Raw genomic sequence first — 26750 nt, forward strand, 5'->3', positions numbered from 1 at the left:
CCTCTAGTAAGTTATAAAATCATAATCAGCCACTTGGAAATGTAATCAATTGTTTGCACAATGCATGTATTTGAATCACACAAGTGTCATACAAGGGTCATCCAGTGACTTGGGGAGAGTATATATGGAATCTGAGCCTCCCCTTCTCTGAATCTTTCCTTTCTGGAATTTATGCTTTCACTTTCCAAGGGGGATGTGGTTGCCCTAAACTCTGTTCTGATTCATCAATCCAGTAATGTTGAGGTTTTTCCACTGGAATTATAGCTGTCCTGCATTGAATACTGGTGCCTAGTCTCTGGACAAAATTTGTAATATAGGAAACTCAGATAGTATCATTTCTGTACTAGTTTTCTAGTATTGCCATACAAATTACCTTAAACCTGGTAACTTAAAAAAAGTATTCCCTCATTTCTGAAGGCTAGAAATCCCAAATCTAAGTGTCATCAGAAACATGCTCTCTCTGAATGCTCTAGGGGAGGGTCTTTCTATGCCTTTTCCTAACTTCTGATGGCTACCTGTAATCCTTGATGTTCATAGGCTTACAGAAACATCACTCCAATCTTTGCCTCCAGCCTTACATGCCATTCTCTCTGTATGCCTTCATGTCAAAAATTCTCTCTTCTTTCAAAGAAATCAGTAATTTAGCATGACTTCATCTTAACTTGATTACATCTGCAAATACCCCATTTCTCAGGTACTGGAGATTAGAATATATCTTTGGAAGACACAATTCTACCAACTAAAATTCCTTTCCTCCAAATTTTTCTTCTCCACTCTGTGTTTTTGTTGGTTTGTTTACTTTCTGGTACCTTAAGCAGTGGATTTTTTTCTAGAATTTATACTTATTATCTCTAATAGGGCTGGTATTATAGGAGCTATTGGGCCATACCTGAAGAGGAATATCCTTCCCTCACAATTTTGTCTATCTATTTTCTATCTATTTATCTATCTATCTATCATCTATCTATCTATCTATCTATCTATCTATCTATCACCTATCATCTACCTATCACCTATCTTTCTGTCTCAGTTGTTCTGGTACTTTCTAGCTGTTGATCATATACTTCCTTCACAATCACGTTTGCTTCATTCTTTAAGAAAAATCAAATTGACAGAAATATAATAAAAAAGAGGGACACTTTCCTATATGTCTATATTTTTGCCTCAAATCTTTAAAAAGAGGATGGAATATAACTAAAAGCACAGATATTTCTTAATGAGTACACACCCACTCCAGTAACCCCAAACTTTAAAACTGTCACGTATGATTTGGAAGACAGAAAGAAAGCTAAGCAAAAACCTTCTTTATAAATACTCATGATTTTCATAGAATTATTTGATTAAACTCAATTTCTAGATGTACATAAGGGTTATTGTGAGTACAAAATACATTATTTCAGTTACAATGTATGACACATCCAAGCAAAAATAGTCACCAGAAGTTTTCCTTATGTTGTCATTCCTAGGTTTTCCATGCTTTCACTTCCTCTTAAGAAAGTTTGAGGGATTAACAAAATTACAAATATATATCAAAATAGCTGTGATAAATGGAATCCATACTACATATAACTTGGACTGTCCATTGGTTTTGATTTGGGTTTTTCCCTGAAAGTTGCCTTCAGAATCACCCTTGGATCCTTATGCTACATATAATCAATCAGTACCTTCTCTGTAAATTCTGCCTTCGTAGAGGTACAGCAAGTCTTTTTTTAATTTGAGTATTCAATCATTAGAAATACAGATTCACTCTTTTTTCTTAATCCCTAGGCACTCAACTTTGCTGTGCCTACAATGTGTATAATAGCATGTGCCTTATGCATGATTCTGAGAAATGCAAGAAGAGTTAATTAGAAAATGTCAAGAAAGCTCTCCAAGATCCTTAGAGGGAAGAACATGTGACTACACTGCATCCTTATAATAAAACTAAAATCATTCCCAATCCCATAGCACTTAAAGCGTTTTTACACATTGCTAGTACATTTAAGAAATAAAATTATTGACTCACTGAACTCGAAAGAATCTCAAGAAGTCATATGTTCCATTCCCTGCTTCAGGAAAGACAACAGTTTACCATTCTATATGATGTCCTAACCTTTCTAAGACTTCTAAAGACAAACATTCCAAAACTTGATTTGATCATTTGTTTCTATTTCTTATATTTCCCATGCACACAAAAATATTATTTAAATCTACTTTATAGAAAATATAATGGAATTCAATTGAAGGAAATATGATTTGAGATACAGACTGGAATTTATTTGTCAAGAATCATTGACACAACTATTTTTACACAACTAAAGTAAATATTAGATATAAGAAAGAGAGAGAGGAGATGGAATTTAATCCTGATATCATGTTGATGTCTCTATTATAAACTTTTTATTTAACATAAATTTCTTATACAATTTTAAAATTTATTTGCTTCACATTTTTGCAAAAGATGTCCATCTGCTCTATCCTGTTTTCAATTACATCTACATTTATTATACAGATAAGAGACTAAAAATCAGAATTTAAAAAGAAGTCATAATTGGAAGTGAGCTAAAAATGAGGCAAAATACTCTTATTAGGATTATAGTATTACCAGAAATATTTATAAATGACTCACTAATCCACTTTGTACTGTAGCTTGGGATTCAGAATAATATATACACTGGCCAAATGGATTTATTTAAGGAAAGGATATGTTCATCACAGCTTAACTTACAAACATACATTATCTCAGGTGATATACATCTAAAAAACAATGTACAGTTTGAATAATTTTATTTTTATAATTTTTTAGTAAAAGTTGAAGTATTTATATAATCTAAAGAAAAACCAGAGTATTACTATTATTTTCATAAATTACAAAAAAAAAACAATGAGAGTTGTTCAGTAGTTAAGAAACTCATTTGAACATTTTTGGAAAATAGATAATTACCTTCCTCTTTTTATCAGACGCTTGGTATGTACCTGCACTATGTATGACCAGTTCACTTGAATCTGGTCTCTCATCTACCACTTTCTATTGCTCTTTTCTTTGCCAGTTTCATAATACCTCTGCACTCCATTTGACCTTGAGCCTGTTGAATTTAAAATGTATAATTTAAACAAGGAGAGATGTCAACCAGACATTTGCAAAGAACTTCAAAAAATTTTAATTAAACAAAAATTATGGACAGTCTTACAATCCTATACCACTAGCTTGCACTTTGGGCTACCAGAATCTTGTTAGAAAAAATACCATTGTCACACACTTTTACGTAACAAACTATATTCAAGACTTAGTAATAGCTATTGCTTATAAACAGTTTGATATAAAAACTACAATGCTATAATATCTCTACAAATAAAGACATTTTTCAGAGTTTATGCTAACAAAATATGACCGAAAGTGGAACGTTTGATCCCAACCCTTTGCCTTTTATGCCTAGTTTGGATGTAAGGACATTAATTTAGAAGATCCAGACATTTATTTAATTATTTCCATGCACCCAAATCCTCTAGACAAAGCACACATTGGAGAAAAAAATAAATGAAATAATTAGAAGCAGCAGGTCAACAGAAATGCATTGTATGTGATTTTTTCCCGATGATTTGGAACTGACTTTTTGCCCAAAAGGACATCAAAACTAAAGTCAAGCTTTTTTTCAGTAGCAGTGATTTAAACAAACATGTGCTGAGACTTATTTTTAGACATAAAGGTACACAGCCAGGGGTTTTATTCAGGATTGCTATTAAATAAACTCCCCTCAGGGCCTTGTAAAAGATGGTATTTGAATTATAAGTAGACATATCCTATTTTCCACATTCTGCAAGCCATGGAAGATTTCTCATTGCCTAGATTGTGGCCAGGGAACTGCCCCCTTTTGTATTTGTTGAGCCTTGTCTCTACAGTAATTATGAGTTTCAGGGATCATTAAAAGTCAAAAAAAATTTTTGTACATAAGACTGCTTTTGAAGCTCTGTGGCTGATCAAAAACATGTTCTAAAAGGCTTTTGATGTATACATGCCTCATTAAGTAAAGGTCAAAATTGGACAATGTCCTGTTAATTTCCTTTTGCTGGAAAAATCAATATCTGCATCAACATTCATTAAATTTGACAGAGCTAAGAAAGTTAGATGTGAAATGTAAATCAATACTTATTCCTGATAGGATTAACTTGCTGTATAGGGAGTATAAAACATCAATTCTTTATACCTATTGTTCAACCCAATACTCCACTCTGGCTTTAGGCAGGCTGCTTTTTGCCTGTTTGGCCTTCAATTCTAATCTAGCTTGGGATTTTTGTTGGCTGGAGCTGAATATTAGCCTTGAACAAATTTTTCATGTTGTTAATGTATATTCAATGCAATCTTTCCTTTGTATTATTGTTTGCCACTTGTTAAGATTAAATCATGCCCCACCACCACCACCACACAAAAAATCTAGGTATTTTAAAGTTTAGGATCTGTTTTATTTCCATATGAAATTTGTAGCTTAAAATGTTTCATTTCCCCCCGTAAGAATCACCAAACCCCAGAACAAATAGTTTAGAAAAGCCGGTTTTATTTATACAAATATCTATGTGTTGTTTGGTCTGTTGTCATTATTGTTATCTTAGAGATTTTAAACTATACAATTATGCATTTGCATGAATCCACGCTTATGTTAGCTGACACTGGTGTTCATAATTACTAGTATAAGTATGTGCTGTTACAAGATTCTGAAACTTCTTTTGAAATGAAGACTGTTAAAGTGATGTGCATTCTAGTTGCAGTGTTCTGTGGATTTTGTTACCTTTTGTTTATTTTAATAGAAAATGCATATATGGCAGCCATCAATCCCCACTTTAGTACTAAATAAGGACCTCTGGGTATGTTACCTTTGTCTGGAAGGCTGAACAAGAAATGACTGCTCTTTTCCTTCAAACAAGTTATCAACAGAGGACAGATGCCAGCCAGCACTGTAACCTCCTGTGTCCTCTTCATTTACTGCTTCTTTGGACACCTCAGAATTTCTCTGTACTATCAGAACCAGACTTGGTTTGCAATAGGACAAAATTCAAACCAGAGAGAACTGGACTGCAGGAGTTATGCGGACTCATCAGGTTGAAGGTGGTTATCTAGAAAGATTATAATAGAAGCTAAAAGGAAGCACCAGTCGTAGGCTATAGAAAGAAGGATGCTGATGATTGTAGAAGTTAGAGCAATCATTTTGAAGAATATATAGGTTTCTATCACTTTCCTGCTTTAAAACTTTCAATACGTTCTTAGGCAATTAAAATAAACTGCCCATTTCTTAACTTGGTGTCTGAAGTTCGAGGTAATTTGATCCCATGTCTCCTTCTCTACACTTTTCTTCTAACACTTTATGCATAAATTTCTGCATGCTTAGTCTTGTTTCTGTCCCTGAAACATGCCAAGGCCCAGAGATTTTGCATTTGTTCTTTCTCCTGTCTGAAACACACTTCCCTTAGGACTTTGCATGGCTGACTCTCTCATCACTTGGGTCTTGGCTTAAGTTTCATCTCACAGACCTCTTTCATGATCTACCCTAGGGGCGGTCATCTCCCCACCGTGGATGTGTCTTATGTTATTACTGTTATTTTCTTTACAGCACTTATCAGCATTTGAAATGATTCATTTTGTTTATTAATATTTATATACCTTCTCACAAGATTATAAACTCCAATTGTTAGAGATTTTGTAACTAGAACAGAGCTTGACATAACAAGCACTTAAAGTATCTTTATTGTTTAATAAAGGAATTAACAGGCAAAAGTCAGGTCTCCTGTCCAGCGGAGAAATATGGATACTATGTGGGTCCAAAAGGCAGAAATTCAGTCACAGGAGACGGAAAGAGGGAGCCACCAGCCCCAACTTGGAGTGAAATGGAACCCCACATTTAGGTTGTAATTGTAGTTCAGTTAACAGAGTCCTATCTAGTTCCCTGTGATAGACTCCTTGTCTTTGGAGGAAAACCTCTGAGGACAAGAGGCTACACTGGTTTCCTAATTCCAGCTTTGTGCTTCCACCACTTCTCTGCTCTTCTAACAGACTCACCTGGCCCCATGCTCTGTTGTGCAGCCCAGAGACTGACAACTCCCCACAGGCTCTCTGAGACCTCCACCTGCCAGTCCATCTTTTGGGACTTCTGCCTACTGCTGGCTTCTAGATGCTGATTAATCCCCAGTAACAAGGTCTGCCTCCTTCTATATACCATCTCCTATGACATTCTCACAAGATGCCTGATGAGAACTATCCAGTTCGCAAGGTTACAGGTCAGCCCGGTTTTGTCCACACACTTAAGCAAAGAGCTTCCCAAGTTCCACTTGATAGGATCATACCTGATCTGAGAAGCCTATTCTTTTGAGCCTTGGCATCAGTGCCTTCACAAATCTCTATTTTAGACATGAGAAATGAGAACTTATCAACAAGACCACTTGGCACACTTGAAAAGTCAGATCTGTCCCATTTGGATTATAATTTCTAGAATAATCTGAGTATACATCTTCTACAAATATGATAAAATCAGAAGCAAATCTATAAAATTGAGATGCTTAAACTTCAAGGCCTCCTTTTACATAAGACCTTTCCATGGTCTCGAGAAAGGGCCTAAAATTTGTTAACATGGTCACATATTCATATAAAATATAGTATTTCCATTCTGAATCCCCTTCTACCACATTTATCCTCATGTTAGTTGATGTTGGGGTAATATTGAGCATTTTGGGGGAGTGTCGCTAAGAAGATGTTAATTTAGGAATACATTTATGGTGAATTTATTAAGATATATTTATGTAGTCTGTAATTTTTACGTATACTGAAGATAGATAGCCATCTTGATAATGCCTCAAGTTTTCTTCCAAGTGAGATATGCTCATTGGCTATTTGATACTGATACCAATATTTTTTACCCTAAGGAAACAATGGTGATACTAATCTTGGTCTTGTTTTGGAAAGGTGGCAGCTACTGATGTGTATGGTTTTGTGGGTAGTGGGGCCCACATGGTGGATGATGAACTTGTATTTGACTGTCATTGTGTGTCTTTTTATTAACTGCCCATGGAAGTTCAAAGATAGAAGTATGAGATATAGAGGCTTTTAATAAATTTTCTGTAAAAATTCATTATTTTTCATAGACTACTGCCTAATGTATGAACTATGAAACCACCGGGCAGTGATTTCTTAATAAACTTTGTAAAATCATGCGTGTTTATTAGAGAATACTGTCTCCTTCAATAATCAAATTTGAACTATGAAGTATGAAGACAAGTTTTTTTGTGTGTTTTGGGTTGTTTTTTGGGGGTTTTTTGATCAAAATAACACACTAGGCAGACTTGATTTGTGGTTTCATTATTGATGTTGGGCAAGAGAGAAGACAAAGAAGTGAGTAATGTGCTGCTGGGTGTATCTTTGATTGAGGCTTGATTAGGGCAGTGGGAGCACAGAGATTTTATAGCCTGATGGCTCTCTGCAGCAGCAGCTGGGAGTGGGGTCAGTTTTGAGTTGAAGCATGTCTCCATCAGGACGCTGGCTTTCACAGCTGGTACTAATCGGGGCTGTGCAGCCTGGGCTCAGCAGATGGGGTGAAGAACAGACGGCACTTTCACTTGGCCAATTTACTCCAAGTCAGGAGTGCAGGCTGGTGTCCCCCTGCTGACCCAGGCTATGCTTGCCCTTTGGCTCATCAGAATATCTATGTCTCCTGAGCTGTCAGGTTCACATCTTCCAAGATCATTATTTCATTAAAAACATTCTACAGGAAGATGTGAGTTTTCTTTCTACTGCACTGACAGGCTTAAATGGCTTTGAGCCTTCGGCAAAATGCTGAAATTCTGAATTTAGTACGAAAGATCACTCAGGACTAAGCATTTTACAAATGAAAGTCTTTGTTTTCCATGTTAATCTTTGACTTACAGAGAGCAATGCTCCAGGAAATAAGATTTTATATTTTAAAACAGTATAATGGCCTTGCATCTTGGTGGAGAAGTTGGAGATAGGGAAAAGGGAGAGAGGCAGAGAGGGAGATAGAAAGAGATTAATGGAAGGAAAAGAATCCAAAGGAAACAAAAAGGCATGCAAGGGTGAGGAGCATTTGGAAAATGAGAGGAGTTGACAAGGAATACAGAATGCTTTTTTATTTTTATTTTATTTTGAGAGAGAGAGAGAGAGAGAGAGAGAGAGATCTGTAGTTCCACTTATTTATTTATTCATTTATTATTGTATGTGCCCTGACACAGGGGATCAAACTGGCAACCTTGGCATATCCTGATGATGCACTAACCAAATGAGCTACCGAGCCAAGACTCAGAATGTTGGTTTTTTTACTCAAGTACAGATGAAACTGAGGTAGAAAAATTATAACTATTTTGCCAATTCTAATATAGTAGTCCCTCTTAATCTGGGGTTTCATTTTCTGCAGTCTGAAAATATTAAATAGAAAATTTCAGAAATAAACAATTTATAGGTTTTAAGTTGCATGCTATTCCCAGTAGTGTGATGAAATCTCTTGCTGTTCCCCTCTATCCCACCCAGGTCATGAATTATCTTTTGGGCCAGCATCTCCACACTATAGATGCTCCCTACCCACTGCCTTATTAGAAGCCATCTCAGTTATCAGATTGCTTATCAGATTAACCACATTCACGTAACTTTTATTACAGTATATTGTTATAATTATTCTTTTATTATAATTGTTGCTACTATCTTATTGTGTCTAATTTATAAATTAAACTTTATCCTAGGTATGTATGTAGAGGAAAAAACATAGTATATATAGGGTTCTGCACTATCCACAGTGTAGGCATCCACTAAAGGATCTTGGAACATAAGCCCTGCAGACCTGGGGGGATCACTGTACATATTTAATAGAAACACTTATATCTGGTCCTTTTTTTAGGAGATACAACTTTTAAAATAAAATAAAAGAACATACTCTAAAGCAGTGGTTCTCAACCTACCTAATGCCACGACCCTTTAATACAGTTCCTCATGTTGTGGTGACCCCCAACCATAAAATTACTTTTAAAATACAGTTCCTCATGTTGTGGTGACCCCCAACCATAACATTATTTTTGTTGCTACTTCATAACTGTAATTTTGCTACTGTTATGAATTGTAATGTAAATATCTGATATGCAGGATGTATTTTCATTGTTACAAATTGAACATAATTAAAGCATAGTGATTAATCACAAAAACAATATGTAATTATATATGTGTTTTCCGATGATGGTCTTAGACCCCTGTGAAAGGGTCCCGACCCACAGGTTGGCGACCCACAAGTTGAGAACCGCTGTTCTAAAGAAACAAGTAGTTCTGCTATTGAAATATAAACTTAATGAGCCCAGCAGGTGTGGTTCAGTTGGTTGAACATTGTCCTATGCATCAAGAAGTCACTGGTTTGATTCCTGGTCAGGACACATGCCTGGGTTTCAGGTTCAATCCTCCATGGGGGGCATGCAGGAAGGAACCCATCAATGTTTCGCTCTCACATCCATATTTCTCTCTCTCCCTCTCCCTTCTTCTCTCTCTAAAACAAATAAAAAATATTTTAAAAAGAAATATGAACTGACTGAAACAGAGGTTCATATTCCAGGCCCGTTATCATGGTGGCTTTTATTTCATTTCCAGTGAAAAAAGCAAAGCATATTTCCTCCCCTGTTCTACCTTCTCACATGATCCTGTGGGATAAAAAAAAATCTGAAGATTAATGAGTTCTTAATGACCTAGTTACCTCTTAATTATTGAGACAACATGTGCTAATAATTATCAGCCTCTCCAAATGAAGGTTTCAAATATGTGCCAAGAGAATATGCATTTTATTCACCCTAACAAATATGTCAATTAAAAAATGGCAACAATAAAATGTGGGACAGCAACCATATTGTGCTTATGTTGGGAGCCTTCAGAAAAAAAAATGTCTACCTTTTTGGGAAATTTAGAAAATCCAGGGAGCGAGCAGGGGGTTCTTCCCATGAGCCTTGTGATAGAATGCCATGCTCCATGGGACTAAGAAGAAAATAATATGCACTTTTTAAATGGCAGCACTTTTAATTCCATATTGGTTGTTCAATAGCTACCAGTAACCCTGGAATGATTGTGTTTATGACATTGCAAAAGATAGTATATACTTTTTTTTTTTTGGTGTGTGTTTCCAACTTCTTATTCTTTGCTTTAGGCCATTTGAAATTGGATATGGGGGGGAAATTGTGATGTTCTTTCCATTATTGTAAAACGAATTCTTGGAGAGCTTGAGGGGCTCTGTTCACAATTGTTAATGAGGCTTTATTAACCCAGGACACCGCCCTATGAAATAACAGCATAGTAAAATAGACGTCCTCCCAGGACTCACTTGTTCTATTAATAGTGCAGCAGGGACCTGTGCAAGGCTCGGGGGAGTGAAAGTGACCAGGTGAATAGGCTATGAGGCGTTTCCTTCTACATCAACACTTCACGTCTGGCTTAAGTCAATCTGGCCCCAGTTGTCCATCACAGGTATTAAGCCAATCCTCATAGATTTATTTTCTGCTAAAACTGGCAGCCTTTCTTTATAATCAAGTTAATTTTACTTCCACATCTATAAGTTCATAGATGTTTCATTGGGAAAATAATGTAATTTCTCTACTTTCAAGAACTTAGGTTTTGAAAACAAAGGTACAAAATAAGTATCTATTATGATATAGTGTATCAGTTTTTATGGTTTTCAACTTGAGACACAGTCCTGTTTGTTTTTTGTTTCTAAAAATTTAGAAAGGTCAGAGAAAGCCCAGGAAAAGAGAAATGAGTGCTAAAAGGTATTTGAGCAATGAATGGCTTTGAGGAGGAAGACTGTGAAGGACAAGATTCACTGGAAGCAGGTAGAGAAAAGCGGACACCCGATGAGGGTAGACACAGCTGTGAGGAGGCACAGTCACGCAGGTACAAACAACACAATGTGCACATGCAATTCTCTCTCAACATCCTGAGTCCTCACAGAAACTGTATTACACTTCCTTGGAGGTTTTCAAGACAAAGATTATTTCTCCTCTCTCTGCCCCACCCCACCCCAATACAGCTAAATTGAAAAGTACAACAATGGTAAACAGGCAACTACCATTCTGGTTCCAGTATTGGTTCCTCCCAGGCTGAATTTTCTTTACCATATTGCTGGTGTTTGTCTCCCTTTTGCCCTCTGATGACCTGGGTCTTAGCTACAGTCAAGGTCTGCTCTGAGAGGCAGAGAGAGCCTGTTAACTCACCATGGTTTACTGGTAAACAAACAGACATTGAAGGAGTGTGGAGCAATTTGCAGTCTCTGCCATCTAGAAAGAATTTGAATTGGTGACCAATTTGGGTGCAGGGATTTCTCTCTGTGTTTAAATATCATTTATCCTGAGAAGTGCACATTACTGAAATGAACAGGAGACCCCATTGGGACTTAATTAGGGAAGGCTGAACTGGGAAGTGACAGTTTCCATGCTGTTTTGGACCTGTGCTGGAGCCCTTGTTTCTATCTCCTATAGTATTACAATTAATATCCTGTATCTAGTTTTAATAGAGGCAGTAACTCTAGTAAGACACATTATTGCTTCTTGGCCCAAAGAGAAATGTTCATATATTTCTCTCCTTGCTGTTATCTGTCAAGCCGACTGGCTTCGTCTGCACCCTGAGACATTACACATTCAGGAAAGCAGTTGTTTCCATATGTCTAGGGGGAAAGCTATCATTTTTCAGAAAGGCATGAGGTGCATGGAACATTTTTTGTACTGGTTTCCCTCTGCATATATCAGGTGGTAGCCATTATAGCATTCCCAGTACATACCACTGATGTGAGAAGTGGAACTTCTATAACCTACAGTTTGTATTTATTTCATTGGGAGGCAGAGTTATAAAGCTGCTTCCTGACATACAGCAACAGCTGCTAAGCATCTGTCCACTATCTTATGAAAGAATTTGAAGGGAGCAAGAAAAAATTGGTTAAGGATTGCTACTAGGAAACCAAACAGTCACCTGAAAAGTAAATTAATGACAAATTTCTCAGTAGTGTATTTTTAATTTACTTACCAACAACAGTAGAGAATAAACATTCTATTGCTTTTATTTTTTAACTAACTTTTTATTGACACTGCTTTCTCCAGGCTACTTTCACATCTTTTATTCACGATTCTAGCTCAGACACAACTAATTTATGTAGCCCATTTGGACCATAACAACTTCAGTGCTAAGTGGTAAATAATTTTTTTTCTATGTTACATACAGTCTATTTAAATATAATTGTTTCCTGTATCATTTTTTTATTAATAGACTTTAGTTTTAAGGACAGCTTTAGGTTTACAGAATAATTGAGCCAAAAGTACAGAGTGTTCCCATATACCATTCTCAACACCACTTCCTCAGACAGTTTTCCCTATTAGTAACATCTAATGTGGTACATTTGTTACATATGATGAGCCAATACTTTTATGTTATTATTAACTAAAGTTTGTGATTTATTAAGGTTCACTCCGTACATTGTACATTCTATGGGTTTTGACAAACGTAAAATGGCACATAGCCACCATTACAGCATCTTAGAGAGAATAATTTCACCACCCTAAGAATCCCTTTCATTCCCTTCACTTTTCCATAGAACCCCTTGTAGCCGCTGGTCTTTTTACTATTTAAACAGTTTTGCCTTTTTCAGAATGTCATATAGTTGGAATCATCCAATATGCAGCTTTGTTAATACACATTTAAGTTTCCTTTGTTTCTTTTGGTAAGTTGATAGCTCATTTGTTTTTATCATTGAATAATATTCTATTTTATAGATGTACTTCAGTTTGTTTATCCATTTACTGATTGAAAGCTTTTAAGTTTTGGCAATTATGAGTAAGGTGCTCTAAACATTTAATTTGTGTGAAGGTTTTTGTGTGGACATAAGTTTTTGACTCATCTGGGTAAATACCAAGTAGCGTGACTGCTGGGTTATATGGTTAACTTCATTTAAAAAAGGCCAAATTGTCTTTCAATGTTTTTGTATCATTTTTCATTCCAAACAGCAATGAATGAAATAGTGGTATATCATTGTGGTTTTAATTTGAAATCCCCTAATAATGTGTGATGTTGAGCATCTTTCTAAATGCTTATTTTCATCTGTCTATATCTTTTTTGGGGAAGTCTCTATTCAGAACTTTTGCCCATTTTTAAATCACACCGTTAATTTTCTTATTACTGAGTTTTAAAAGTTCTTTGTATATTAGGGATACCTGTCTTTTATTAATTATATATTTTGAAAATATTTTTCTCCCACTGTTTCTAGTCTTTTGATTCTTTTAATGACATTACTTTTTAAAATGTATGCAACACTGCTTACTCTAAGAATATTATGGACTTAAGAACATGCTTATAATGTTGATTTTAACCTTTAAGTTCCAAGGAAGCAGGGTTTCTATTTCCTGTACTTAGCACACGCAAAGAATATTCAGGAGTTCTGGACTATCCTATCTAATAAAGAGGGAACATGCTAATTGACCCTCACACCTCTGCAAAGATGGTGGTGCCCACAGCCAATAAGGCGGGGATATGCTAATTGACTGCCACACCCTCAAAGATGGCAGCACCCACACCCACAAGATGGCGGCACCTAGTCCACTCAGCCCCGCTGGGGCAGCAAGTGTGTGGCAAGGCCGGGCCCACCTCCAGGCGGGCCTGGCCATTCCATATGCCTGCCTCCAGAGTCCCCCAGTCCCCTTGCCCCCCAGCTGCCCAGGGCTGGCCCGAGGTGCAGGCAAGCCTCAGATGGTGGCTGCCCAGCTGCCCAGGGCCGCCCGAGGTGCAGGTAACCAGGGCCACTCAGCCCCGCTGGGGCAGCAGGCATGTGGCAAGGCCGGGCCCACCTCCAGGCGGGCCTGGCCATTCCATATGCCTGCCTCCAGAGTCCCCCAGTCCCCTTGCCCCCCAGCTGCCCAGGGCTGGCCCGAGGTGCAGGCAAGCCTCAGATGGTGGCTGCCCAGCTGCCCAGGGCCGCCCGAGGTGCAGGTAACCAGGGCCGGCCAAAGCTTGCACTGCCGGCAGTGGCAGCAACAGAGGTATGATGGGGCATCACCTTCCCCTGATCACTGGGTCGCCTCCTATCCCTAAGGGCTCCCAGACTCTCAGAGAGGGCAGGCCGGGCTGAGGGACCCCCCTCCAGTGCATGAATTTTCATGCACTGGGCCTCTAGTATATGATAAAAACTATCTGATTTAATGAAATTGGGATGTTTCTTTAATCTCCTTGGAATACATGAAGGAAGAATGATAATTCAGGCTAAAGGTTAAGGGTTAAAGGAGATTACTCTAATGTCCTTTAAGGATCATTCTAACACTAATGTCCTGTGAAGACTTAGGATTTTTAATTACTCAATAAATCAATAAATATTTACTCATTATTTATTAAGTACCAGGAACTGCTCTAGGCACTGAGTGCCAGAGATATAGAAATGAAACACACAGAAATGGTCTTTGTCCACATACACCTTACATTCTATTTCTAGAAGAAGAGTGCAAGTGTGTGTGTGTGAGGGGAGGAAACGAGGTAAATAAACAACACAATTGGTAATTTAGTCACAATTTTTCTAAGAGTCTTGAAGAGGTGTAGAATGCTATGAGATTATATATGAGATGATTTGTGAAGGATGAATAAATAGTTGAAAAAGGGAAAAACAGTCATTCTAAAAGATAGGACAGTGTGTGTAAAGGTCATGAGCTTTTTAGAAAAACAAAAGAAAGATTAGCATAGATGGGACACAAAACAAAACAAAGAAAGAGGCACAAGAGAAGCTATTGAAGTTATTTAAATGATTTAAAAGTGTGTATGTGTATTGTCAATGGGCAGGATCAATAGAAATGATTCCTTTTAGAAAAAATAGAAGGTACATTGTTTAAATGGATTTGAGTTTGGTGAGACAAAGTTGATGTGGAGTTAAACTTTCCAGAGGCTATTGTGATAGTGCAGTCAAGAGATGGTGGTAGCTTGAAATTTTATGTGGGTCTGGAGGTTAAAAAAATTGGAGGGAGGGCTAAAATGGGTTTAAATTTTTGAGGAATTATATTTTCTTGGAAGCAGTTAAGAAAAAGGAGGTATTAAGGATACTCCTGGTTATCTTGATCATGCAACTTGGTGAATAGCTATGTTGTTCATTGAGATAGAGAATAATGAAGAAGGATGAAAGCTGACAAGGAAGATAATTATGAATATGCAAATGTTGAAGAATCTGTGGAAAAATCAATGGGAATTGTCAAATAGACAATTGCATATATAGGCTGAGTTAAGAGGAATTTATGAGCTGGAGGTTTAAATATTGAGAGTCATCTATAATAATAGACAAATATGTAAATTGACCATCCCTCTGTGACACCCACAGCCAATCAGGAGTGAGTATGCAAATTAACCCGACAAAGATGGCAGGCCTGTGGGCAGTGCGTATTCATGCAGGTGCCGAGCAGCCGAGGGTGAGGTGGGAGAGCGGGCAGAGAGAGGGTGGCTTAGGGGGGTTGGAAGAGCAGGAGAGCAGATAGAGAGTGGACAGCTTGGGGGGCTCGACTCCCTCGGTTGCCCCAGCTTCCTCATCACTGCCATGGAGACTAACAGCAAGGAGGAGGAAGTCCCACCCCCACAGAATCAGCCAGAATCAGCCATTGGTCAGACAGCTCTCTGTGGCCAGCACAGTGTCCAGTCCTGTCAGCCCGGCCTGGGGGTGGCTGAGGTTCCCAGTCCTTTTGGTTTCAGTCCTCTTGGTTTCCTGGACTGGAAGTGGAAATCAAGAGTGCGGGGAGCACCAGGAATGCTGGTGGCAGACGTGTTGCAGGATCTCAGTGGTTCTCAACCTTCCTAATGCCGTGACCCTTTAATACAGTTCCTCATGTTGTGGTGACCCCCAACCATAAAATTATTTTTGTTGCTACTTCATAACTGTAATTTTGCTGCTGTTATGAATCATAATGTAAATATCTGATATGCAGGATGTATTTAGGCGACCCCTGTGAAAGGGTCGTTCGATGGATGTTTAAACAAATTATGTTTATTTTCTCAAATATACAGCATTCTAAAATGAAAAAATTGATAGAAAAATTTATCTAAAGTATAACTTTTCATTTTTGTAGTTTTGGTTTTCAAGCAATGTATTTAATCAGTGTTATGCAACTACTACTGTTAATGATGAACATATGAAGGAAATTCAACAATTGAATTATTTTTATAAGAACAAATAAAGCAAACATGTTAACTCATTAAGTTAGGTGCAACTGAATATGGAAAGTGTATTACTCTGTAAGAACACTGACCCTATAGCAAAAGGAAAATACTGTTGGTATACAAGAGTAGTTATCTTGTAAGTCATACTGAGTCCAAGTCCCTTTTAAAGCATTTCAAGAATAATATTCCAAATAATAGTTTAAAATGTCCACTTAAAAATATTTATTTTAGTACATAGTAAGCACATAATATTCCAAATGTTTTTATGTCTGTATGTATATATGCATTGCTTTACAAATAATCAGATTATATTATATAAACTATTTTGTAACATTCTATGTCAATTATTAATAGTTCAGGACTTTCCCTATCATTAAGTTGTATACCATCATCATCATTCTAAATGGCTGTATAGTATTTTATTGAATGTATGCTCACTAATTTATTTAATGAAATTATTTTCAGGAAGCAGCTGAAAGAAATATAATCATAGCAAAGTTACATTACAGTCTATAGTTATTCTTTTAAAAAATACATTTCATGCTTCAAAGGCAATTATACTATAATAATTAACTTGAAAAACAGCTATTTTCTATAGCAGATTTCTTGTGACACTGAATAATCCAGCATAGCCTGATATGTAAGTAAATTAAGTACTGAAATTAAGAGTTAAATATTTAAAACTTTTTCTGGGATGTAGATATAATTTTTTCAGCTACATATTTAGCCACTAAGTAGGATGTATGACATTTTTAGATCTCAAAAACCCAGTTCCATTTTAGGTAAAATCCTATTTTAGAATGTTATTTTTTCAAACTTTTCAAGCATGGTCTCTCTAAACATTTTTATACAACATGGGGAGAATTGGTTCTTTATACTTTAGATAAATTTTTCTGTCAATGTTTTCATTTTAGAATGCTGTATATTTGAAACTGGTGGGAAAGATGATTAGTGACATGAGGTTGAGGAAATTCCAGTTGGGAGCTTCACTTTTTTCCTTACAAGTACTATAAAAGTACTGAGAGTAAAAAACAAACAAATAAAACAAACAAAAAAAACATACTGTGAGAAAAGAAGTAGGGGATTCAAAGCTTACATTGTACAAGAGGTTTAAACCCCCTTGCAATAAATTAGTAAAACTCATTGTCCTTAAGAGTTCTCACTTAAAATTTTGCAAGTTTTTGGTGTTTTTTTTTAATCAAAGAAGCATAATAAGCACATTCCTATATGAGTGAAAATATCTGCATTAAATATAAGTGGGATACTTCTGTTTTTCTCTTCACTTCTCTGACTTATCATTAGTTATTTTTCATTGCAAATAAGCACATACCAAACCTTGAGTTGAAAACTTGGCTCTTCTTCCCCTTTCATTATGGAGTAGTACTCCAGATTTCACAATCTCAACTCACAGAATAGGCATATGAAGCTTATGTAGATTCGCAAAGAGGGAATAAAAAGGTGATAGAAGAGGAAGGGAGAGTTTTCCACATTAATACTCTGGATCATCTGAGTTTTCCTCTGCATTAATACTCTTCAGCACTGAGTTTTAACCTTGAAACTCTTCCAGGATTTTCTTTTCATGGGCTTTATGGCCAATTGCCTCCAGATAGGCACACTTCTTTCTACAAATATCCTTTTAAATTTGACAGCCAGGCCATATGTCATGCTGTTTCACTCTGATTTTCAGGCAGAACTCTCCCCAAACTACATTTAATTATGTGGAGCAATTGGCTTGCTAAAGGCTTACAACTCTACCAGAACCCCTGGAATGTATTATGTCTCCCAGATCAGAGGAAGCATGGATGTTAACTAGATCTGCAACATAGTGTGTAGCTACTCAAAGTATATAAAGATGTGTTCAGAACCATTGTTTCAAGCAGAGTTATGCCATTCTAACTCTAATTACTACAGAATAAACTTGCTACAGAAGAAAATATACCCTACTCTGGAAAGCTATTGGTAGCTTTCTTTGAAAAGGTGAAGGTGAAGGCAGTTCTGCCTCATTGATTGACTATGAGGGATCTCTAATAGAATTTGAATGTGAAAGTTCTTCGGGGCAGAGGCATCTGTCTGAGGCACAGTTAGTACAGATGACCTGGTTTTCTTTATTGCAAGATGTCACCTGTTGCTTTGATGTCATAGTGAATGCCCTGCTTTGCTACCAAGATTCACTCTTGAGCTATGGAGCCCTTATTTCTCCATTGGCTGAAGACTGGTGCTGGCTGACAGTTCACATCTGATTCTTACCCCAGGAATTGCCCTCAGCCAAAAGAAGTAGTTTTACTTAATATTACACCCTCACTCAAGAGGCAAGCCACATGCAATACATCGTCAATGTGGAACTATAATTCGGGGTTCCCTTGCCTCTATTAGGGACATCTCTGTTGTACCATCTTAGCTTCAGAACTTCCTGTGAGATCACCTGAGGCCTCTGTTACAATTACATCTAGTTCCAACTTTTCTCTCTGGGCAATCCTGCTTTCCTCATTCTGTTACAGGTGTTTCTGAGAGCATACCCCAATTAATAATCTGAATACAGATTTTCACATCAGTGTTTGTTTCTCAGGAAACCAATTTAAGACACTGAGTGCCAGGAGTGGCCCTAGAACACAAACTCTAAATGAGATTTAGAATTAGATCAACTGACAGCCTGCCAACAACAGGGTCTCTATTACTCCATATAGATAGAATACTGAGAACTCCCAGAAAGTAGTAGCGTATTATAAAAACTTTCACCAGTGGTGAACTAGGATAGGATACCAGTGGAAGTACACTGAGAACTCCTGGAAAGTAGTAGCGTATTATAGAAACTTTCACCAGCGGTGAACTAGGATAGGATACCAGTGGAAAAAAAATGAGAGGTTCCAGGGAAGTAGGGTTTATAAGATTACATGGCTGTTATTGGGAGCTATCTTCACTGGAGATGTAAGGATGAGGGAGATTAATCAGTTTAAAGCAAGAGTGATTGCCAGGGGACTTCCTTGACAATACATACATAGATTCTTATGTAGAAAGAGGTAGAAAAACTGAAGATCAGACTCAGGATGTTATTATATGAGCAACTATGTCCTAGAGAAAGTTAAATGATAAATCTCAAAAAGTCTGCTATGCCAAGTAAAGGCCCTGACTAGAAAGGAGTGGCAACATGAGACTTGGGATGGAAACGTATGGGTCAATGCACTCAGACTCCTGAATCTTTAGATAGTTCTGAATCCCTTGGGCCTGTAGAAGTGGCCCATTTTTCATGTTCAAGAATAGTGCCGCTTCTTCTTTATTTGAAGACAATGCAAAGACTTCTGCTTTTTGAGACAAGGTGTGCCCCGTCAGTATTTGCCCACAGAGTTCCCCTTGGCCACCAGAAAATTAACTAGAATTAAGTAAATCAAACATTACCTTACTGGGAAAATGCTGATCTGCTGGTCCATACTCTGAAGGAACTGCAAGATGGAGCTATCATATACCAGGACAAGCCAGGAGAATGCACCTGAGATTGCATTTTCAGAGTGCTTAATCAAAGTGAACATTTCCCCTTAACACAGGGGTGCCAAGAGACAGTGCTAACATGCTTATAGAATGGCTTTTAGAAGTTTCAAGAAAGTGATGGTCTCAGGAAATAAAATAATGGTCCCATTATTGTTGCTGAGGATGGTAGAAGAAGGGATCAAAAGGCACACAATAGTGGGTAGTGGGTATTCCAGAATGCACTTACACTATACAAGACCAGAGAATCCATCAAATGACTATGTTCCATAGAAGGGCCCACAATGTACTCTATTCTCCAAAGCAACAAGGAATGAGCTTCTGAGAGAAGCATCTGCATCCTTGAGAAGACCAGTGGTAGCTGTCCACAGGTTGATATAAAGGAGATACTGTTAAAGAACTAGGCTCCCTTTGTAATGGAAATGATAGAATTTTAAAACAAGAGGCCAGGTAGCAGTGCTTAACTATTATAAACGAGGTGGGTGCAATTATCATAAGGAGCTATGCTGTTAGAGTGCCAGCCATGGAAACCTGAACAGCAGAAAGCTACAAAGATGGTTATCAGAATATAACCTTTCTGAGGGCAAAGGAGATGGTCAGCTAGTATGAGTATTACTCAGTATATACAATCAAAAGAAATAAAGAAAGGATGATCAGGAGACTAAGGGCAGCCATTCTAATAAAAATATTGAGATCCCTTGCCTTCTATAACTTAGTCTTTACATCAATAGCCCATTGGCTGAAAGAGAGGCCAGGCTCCCAGGAGTATGGGTTCCAGACTGTCTCCAAGTAACCATACACTAGGAAGAGAGAAATGACTGATTATTTTGAAAAAATGGTGAACTATGGGGATTCTAGGTAATAAATAGAGTCCTGGCTCAGGTTCAAGTCACAGGAAATTCCCTGAGTCCACAGACACACCCAGTATTTATTTTCCCAGTGCCCAAATATATAATAGGTATGTTTATATTTGGTAATTGGCAGAACCATTGTACTAATCTTTTGGTGTATAGAGTAAAATATGCCACAGTGGGGAAGGCCAATACAAAGCCTCTAAAACTAACTCCCTTCTTTGCCCACACAAGTCAAACAGTACATAAAAAGACACAATACATATTGGAAGAGATTACTGCCACCCTTAGTGACCTAAAGGATTCAAAGATTATTGCTCTCATCATACCCCTATCAATTCACCACACTGGCCCTTACAAAAGTCCCAAAGATCTTGGAAGGTCACAGTACACCTCCACTACTTAGACAAGTGGCCTGTTTGCAACTGTCCAGATGTGGTATATTTATTGGGTGTATATTATACCTGTCACCACAAAGCAGGAAAGATAGACCTCTTCAGAGTGATGGAGGAAGCATATTTAACACTCAAAGGTACTTCAATCAATTTACCAAGTGGCACAGAAGGCTCTGAACTTGAGTGGAGCCTAGAGTTGGAAAGGGCTTTACACTGGGTACAGCTATGATACGGTATCCCTACCATGTGGGGGATAGGACTCAGAAAACCCCATGGCATTAGAGAGAACTGTGCTGGAGGGAAAACAACAACAAAGTGCATGTAAAGTTTCAGGGAAGCCCACAGAAAATCACCATGTGGACCTGTAGACTTATCAGATTATAAAATTATGGATTGAGCAGCAATCTATATTAACATGGAAGATGCTAAGATCTCCCAGCACAAATATCTTTAATGCAAAATTGGGCACAGACAGGCAAAGAGGGTACAAATAAGTTACACCAGCAGGTAATGCACACTACCATGCCATCCCTTAGTATCATGGCCTGCTCTCCCTCAGCTAGTGCTTATGGGTCATATGCAAGGTCTCTGATAACCAGCTGATAGAGGAGAACAAGGCCAACTTTGAGTCACAAATGTTTTTCTTGGTACGGGGGGTTCAAACCAAAAATAGACTGCTTGGGCACTAAAGCTTCACTCAGTGGTGACACTGAAAGACAATGGTGAAGAAAAAAGCTTTGGGCAGTTCATCAATTCATTGGCTCATCCATGTTTTGTAGGAGGGAAATGAATACATGGATTTATAGGCAACAGTAAATGGTTTCATCATTGGTCAGAAGCCTTGAAAGAGAAAAACTAGGTACAGGAAAATCTGAGGAAGAGGCATGTGCATCGCTCTACGGAAGAGGGGTAGGATGTGTGAGAATCTTTGTATCAGATGGTAACACCCATCAGAGATCCTCCACTGTGGAAAAAGCACTATACAAGCAAGTAGACAAAATGACTCAGTGAGTTGATATTAGCAAGGCTTTCTCATGGATGGTGTGAACATTAGCACAAGTGTGTATAAACAGAACACTTCAGGGCAATATAGATTAAGGCTGTACATTAGCCCAACAGCATGGATTCCACTCCTCCAGTTCATGCTATTGCCGAATGTCTCACAGTTTAGTAACTCTGGGCCCTTAATATGACATCATCTACTGAGGGGACCAACCAGGAAGATGATGCATATTAATTTTGGCCCTGAGATAAGCTATAGCAGCAGGAAATGTATTTAATTCTACTAAACTCCCTCTTACAAGATTCTCCAGGAAAAGAGACTAATATAAATCCTGTAGGAGCAATTTGAAGATACACTGCACTTAAACAAAGCTAGTTGGTCCAAGAGGCACAGGGGTGGACTAAGTGAACGTAGCTATCTGCCACTAAAAAATGACTGAGGCACACATTCCCTTGGCTGCTGGAAGTGTTGTCTACAGACTGTTCACATCTGAGTCCCTCTCAGGAAGTGCCTTAGATCCAAAGAGGACCACCTTGACCCTCCCAGTCATTAGGTCCAATGACTGCTCAATGCAGTGGTTTTAAGTCCTTACCCCCTAAATTTGGACAACTCTAAAAAGCTATTTCAGGATTAAGGTTCTGATGGGATTAAGTGAAGATTCTGATTAAATTGCATCATAGTTATCTTTTCCTTCTACCTAATCCTTCTTTACCACTCCCTTTATAGGTGATATTTCCTGATTGCATGTTCTGTGATCCCATCTCTAAGTCTATTTCCTGAGGAAACTAACGTAAATGAATGCTGGACCTTTATTGGACTGAGAGTTTTTTTCTGGTTGCCCTGTCCATCTTGTGACTTATATTGTGGTTTTCTTGCAACAATAGTTGTTCTGGATGTATAAAAAATAGTTGGATTTTTCCCCAGTAAGTATTTTTTGTTGCTAATCCTCACTGGAGGATATTTTTCCATTGATTTTTTGTTACATTTTCTTTTTATTGATTAAGGTATTACATATGTGTCCATATCTCCCCATTGCCCCCCACCTCCCCGCTCATGCCCTCACCCCCCTAGTGTCTGTGTCCATTGGTTATGCTTATATGCATGCATACAAGTCCTTTGATTGATCTCTCCCCCTCCCGCCCCCACTCTCCTTTGTCTTCCCTCTCAGCTTTGATAGTCTGATCAATGCTTCTCTGTCTCTGGATCTGTTTTTGTTCATCAGTTATGTTGTTCATTATATTCCACAAATGAGTAAGATCATGTGATATTTATCTTTCTCCAACTGACTTATTTCACTTAGCATAATGCTCTCCAGGTCCATCCATGCTGTTGCAAATGGTAGGAGTTCCTTCCTTTTTACCGCAGCATAGTATTCCATTGTGTAGATGTACCACAGTTTTTTAATCCATTCATCTACTGATGGGCACTTAAGTGTTTTCAAATCTTAGCTTTTGTAAATTGTGCTGCTATGAACATAGGGATGCATATATCCTTTCTGATTGGTGTTTCTAGTTTCTTGTTTTCCATTCATTTCTAAAGAGAGTGGAAGGGAGGGGAGAGACAGAGAGAGAGAAACATCAACGTGAGAAATACACATTGATTGGTTGCCTCCACATGTCCCTGACCAGAACCAGGAATTGAGCATGCAACTGAGTTACATTTCCTTGACTGAAATTGAACTTGGAACCCATCAGTCCACGAGTTGATGCTCTATCCACTGAGCCAAACTGGCCAAGGCTTCCCAGTATTTTTAATATTAATTAGAATTATATTGTTTGGTTGTGTGCTAGTGTGTAATTCTTGAAATAGGAATTCTTAAGTATAGTTCTTATTACTTGGTTACTTCCTTCTCAAAAACTGTGCCTAAAATTTAGAAATTATCAGTAGGTATTATTAGAGGTGGGGATAGTGTAGCAACAGAGGGGTTAATTAAAGTGAGTACTTAATCTTAAATAACTAAGATTATGGAGGTAAAAAAATCAACAAAACCCAAAACATAAAAAATTATGAAAAAACAACCAACCTCTTTTGATTCATCAGTATCCTTTTTTTAACATAATATTATGCTAGCAAAATGCTAATAGATATATTACAACACTTCTTCAGGTTGTTTACTACAGTGAAGAAAATACTTATTAGCTCACTGCTACTGAATAATGAACTATAAAATAATATATTTTAATAAGGCATGATATAAATATCATTTCCCTTGTCATCAATTACTATTTGAGTTCATCTAATTCTGGTTTTTATTTCCTTATCTAAATAGTTTCTAAGCTTTACTAGTTAGAACAATTCCATAAGTCAGTTTAGTAGCTAGCTCTGTGTTTTAAAATTTTAATTTTTCTCAATGTCTTCAACAACTGACTCAAAACTAACAAAACACTGAAAGGTTGCTAAATACACTGAGGTTACATCTTTTCTACCTTATATTGCCTTTCCCAGGGAGTTCAATGTTCAGCAGTGCTTTTTCCTTTTTTGATTATCATAAGAGGAAAGTATCATATATTCTGGAAGCAATGCATGTTTTTTTCTCTGTTCTTTGTTCTGGTCGCTCAGATAACCTCAGCATCCCATCTCCATACTGTTATCTGAGTGCTTAATATACAAGCTTAATGTAGTTGTTTGTGTTCACACTCATTTTTCTTTTCTATGTCTTAAATCCCTCACTACTCTGCCATTTTGTAAATAGTTAAATTATGTTTTTTCCCATTATATAAATGAAAAATTTTTGACATCTTACATCTATGATGATTCTATTCTTAAGTAGGCTAACCTTTCTTTTCTTTTTTTACATTTATATTTTTAATGTGATTTTTTTCCTTGGATTTCTAAGCTGAGATTTTCAGATCTGTTATTTCCCGTTGTAGGAGAAAACCCAGTGTGCAGAATGAAGTCATGGCAGATGGCATAGGACCAGGCTACTGCAACTGTCTGTGATGTGAAGAGCCTTTCAGTGAACAGACCTTTGGATCATGGCCACCTCTCCAATGTTCCATGTTTCTGTAATGGCAGCTTACTTTATTTATGAAGGCAGGCTATTGAACTGATGTAAATAGCTCCTATTCTGTGCTCATATGTTGTGCTTCTCTTAAACTCAATAGTTAGAAATTTTTTTTAAAAAGCACAGTGTCCCTGGCCAACTTTAACAAGTATAATTTAGCCCTAGCTGGTTTGGCTCAGTAGATGGAGCATCGATCTGCAGACTCAAGGGTCCTGGGTTTGATTCCGGTCAAGGGCATATGCCCAGGTTGCGGGCTTGATCCCCAGTAGGGGGCCTGCAGGAGGCAGCCAATCAATGATTTCCTCTCATCATTGATGTTTCTATCTCTCTCTTCCTCTTCCTTCCTCTCTGAAATCAATAAAAATATATTTTTAAAAAAGAAGTATAATTTATTCTAACCAAGATTGATCATATTTTATGTAAATCATCCATTTTACATCCTCATTATCCCTATTCTTTGGGTGGTATTAATTAAGAGCCATTGATTTTTACCTAATGTCAATCCACTCATTCTTTCAATTACCCTGAAAATCCCCCTCATTCTTACTTAGCAGGAGATTTCATTGCAGGCACTATTTCTTTCTATTCATCTTTCTTTCTCCTGCCAAATCTTCTTTTATAAGAGTCTGTCCTTGACCTACTAGCTTCCTTCCCTTTTTCACATCTCTTAGCGGCCTCTTTTGGCTGAATGGTTTAGTGACAATCACTACATTGACAATTCTGAAACCTTTCTGTCCACCTTTAACCTCTGTTCCAATATATATCTTGTCTGTCAATCAGAGCTCCCCTCTAGACATTCAAATGCATACTCAATTTATTTAAGAATGAAAGAATCCTTCATTTTGTCTTTCTTCCATTCCATCATTTAGAATCACCTTAGGCATCATTCTTCTAAAGCTTGAATATGCATTTTGATGCATGTCAAGATCAAGACATATCATTAATGACAGACTGTTCCATGATCAAAGGTCTTTCACTGAGGTGTTGAATCTCACAGATGTCAAATTGTGGGGAGAAGGCTGGATATAGGACGCAGCCTAGGAGATGACCCAGGAATGGAGTTTTCTCCTCTCTGCAAGTCCAAAATATCCATTTATCCACTTACTCAGAGGTGATTAAATTTTGGATCACTGAATTAGGTCAAACACACACAAAAAGCCGATTTGGAAACCAGAATATTAGAATATGAATTTAAAGTGAAAGATAGGTCTCTCAAGCTGAGATGAATTAGTAATTTCTTCTGGTCAGGAAGAAACTGCTGCTTAAGTGAGTTCAGTAAGAAAAAAAATAGAGCTCTGCAAGATGCTTAAATACATGAGAGCCTCAGGGTGTCACTCCCTGTGCAAGTCCTCCCAGGGAGGAGCCCAGGCTCTGCTTCATAAACGAGAGTCAAACTCAAACCCTGACCTTAAGCCTCAAGCTCTCCTCTTGTACTAAACTGGTCATTTCTTCAGATGGTCATTTATGTTGATTTCTACTAATTTTAATTTCAGAGAGTAATATTTCCTTCACCTTGATCCCTCTTCACCAAATGGAGGGTAACATATTGTAGACCCTTCCACTAATCACAAGAAGTATTTTTATTCTGGACAAAAAGACCTTGTAGATAATCTGTATTTCACTGAAGAAGAGAATCATATCTAAAAAGTACCCGCAGTAAGTAGTTAATCTCTCCTATCAACAGCTCTTGAAATGAGGTTCTTGACAGCTTTTTTGATGACTATTGGGACTAGTTCATTTTAGGTGTAACTGATACACTCCAGGAGGAGTTAATCCTTTCAGAACAGCAGTCCTGAATTGAAAAATGATATTAACTTATATTAAACATAGTTAAATCCAAAAGTTTAAAAAATGC

Source organism: Myotis brandtii, unplaced genomic scaffold, assembly GCF_000412655.1.
Source record: "Myotis brandtii unplaced genomic scaffold, ASM41265v1 scaffold311, whole genome shotgun sequence".
Classification (NCBI taxonomy): Eukaryota; Metazoa; Chordata; class Mammalia; order Chiroptera; family Vespertilionidae; genus Myotis; species Myotis brandtii.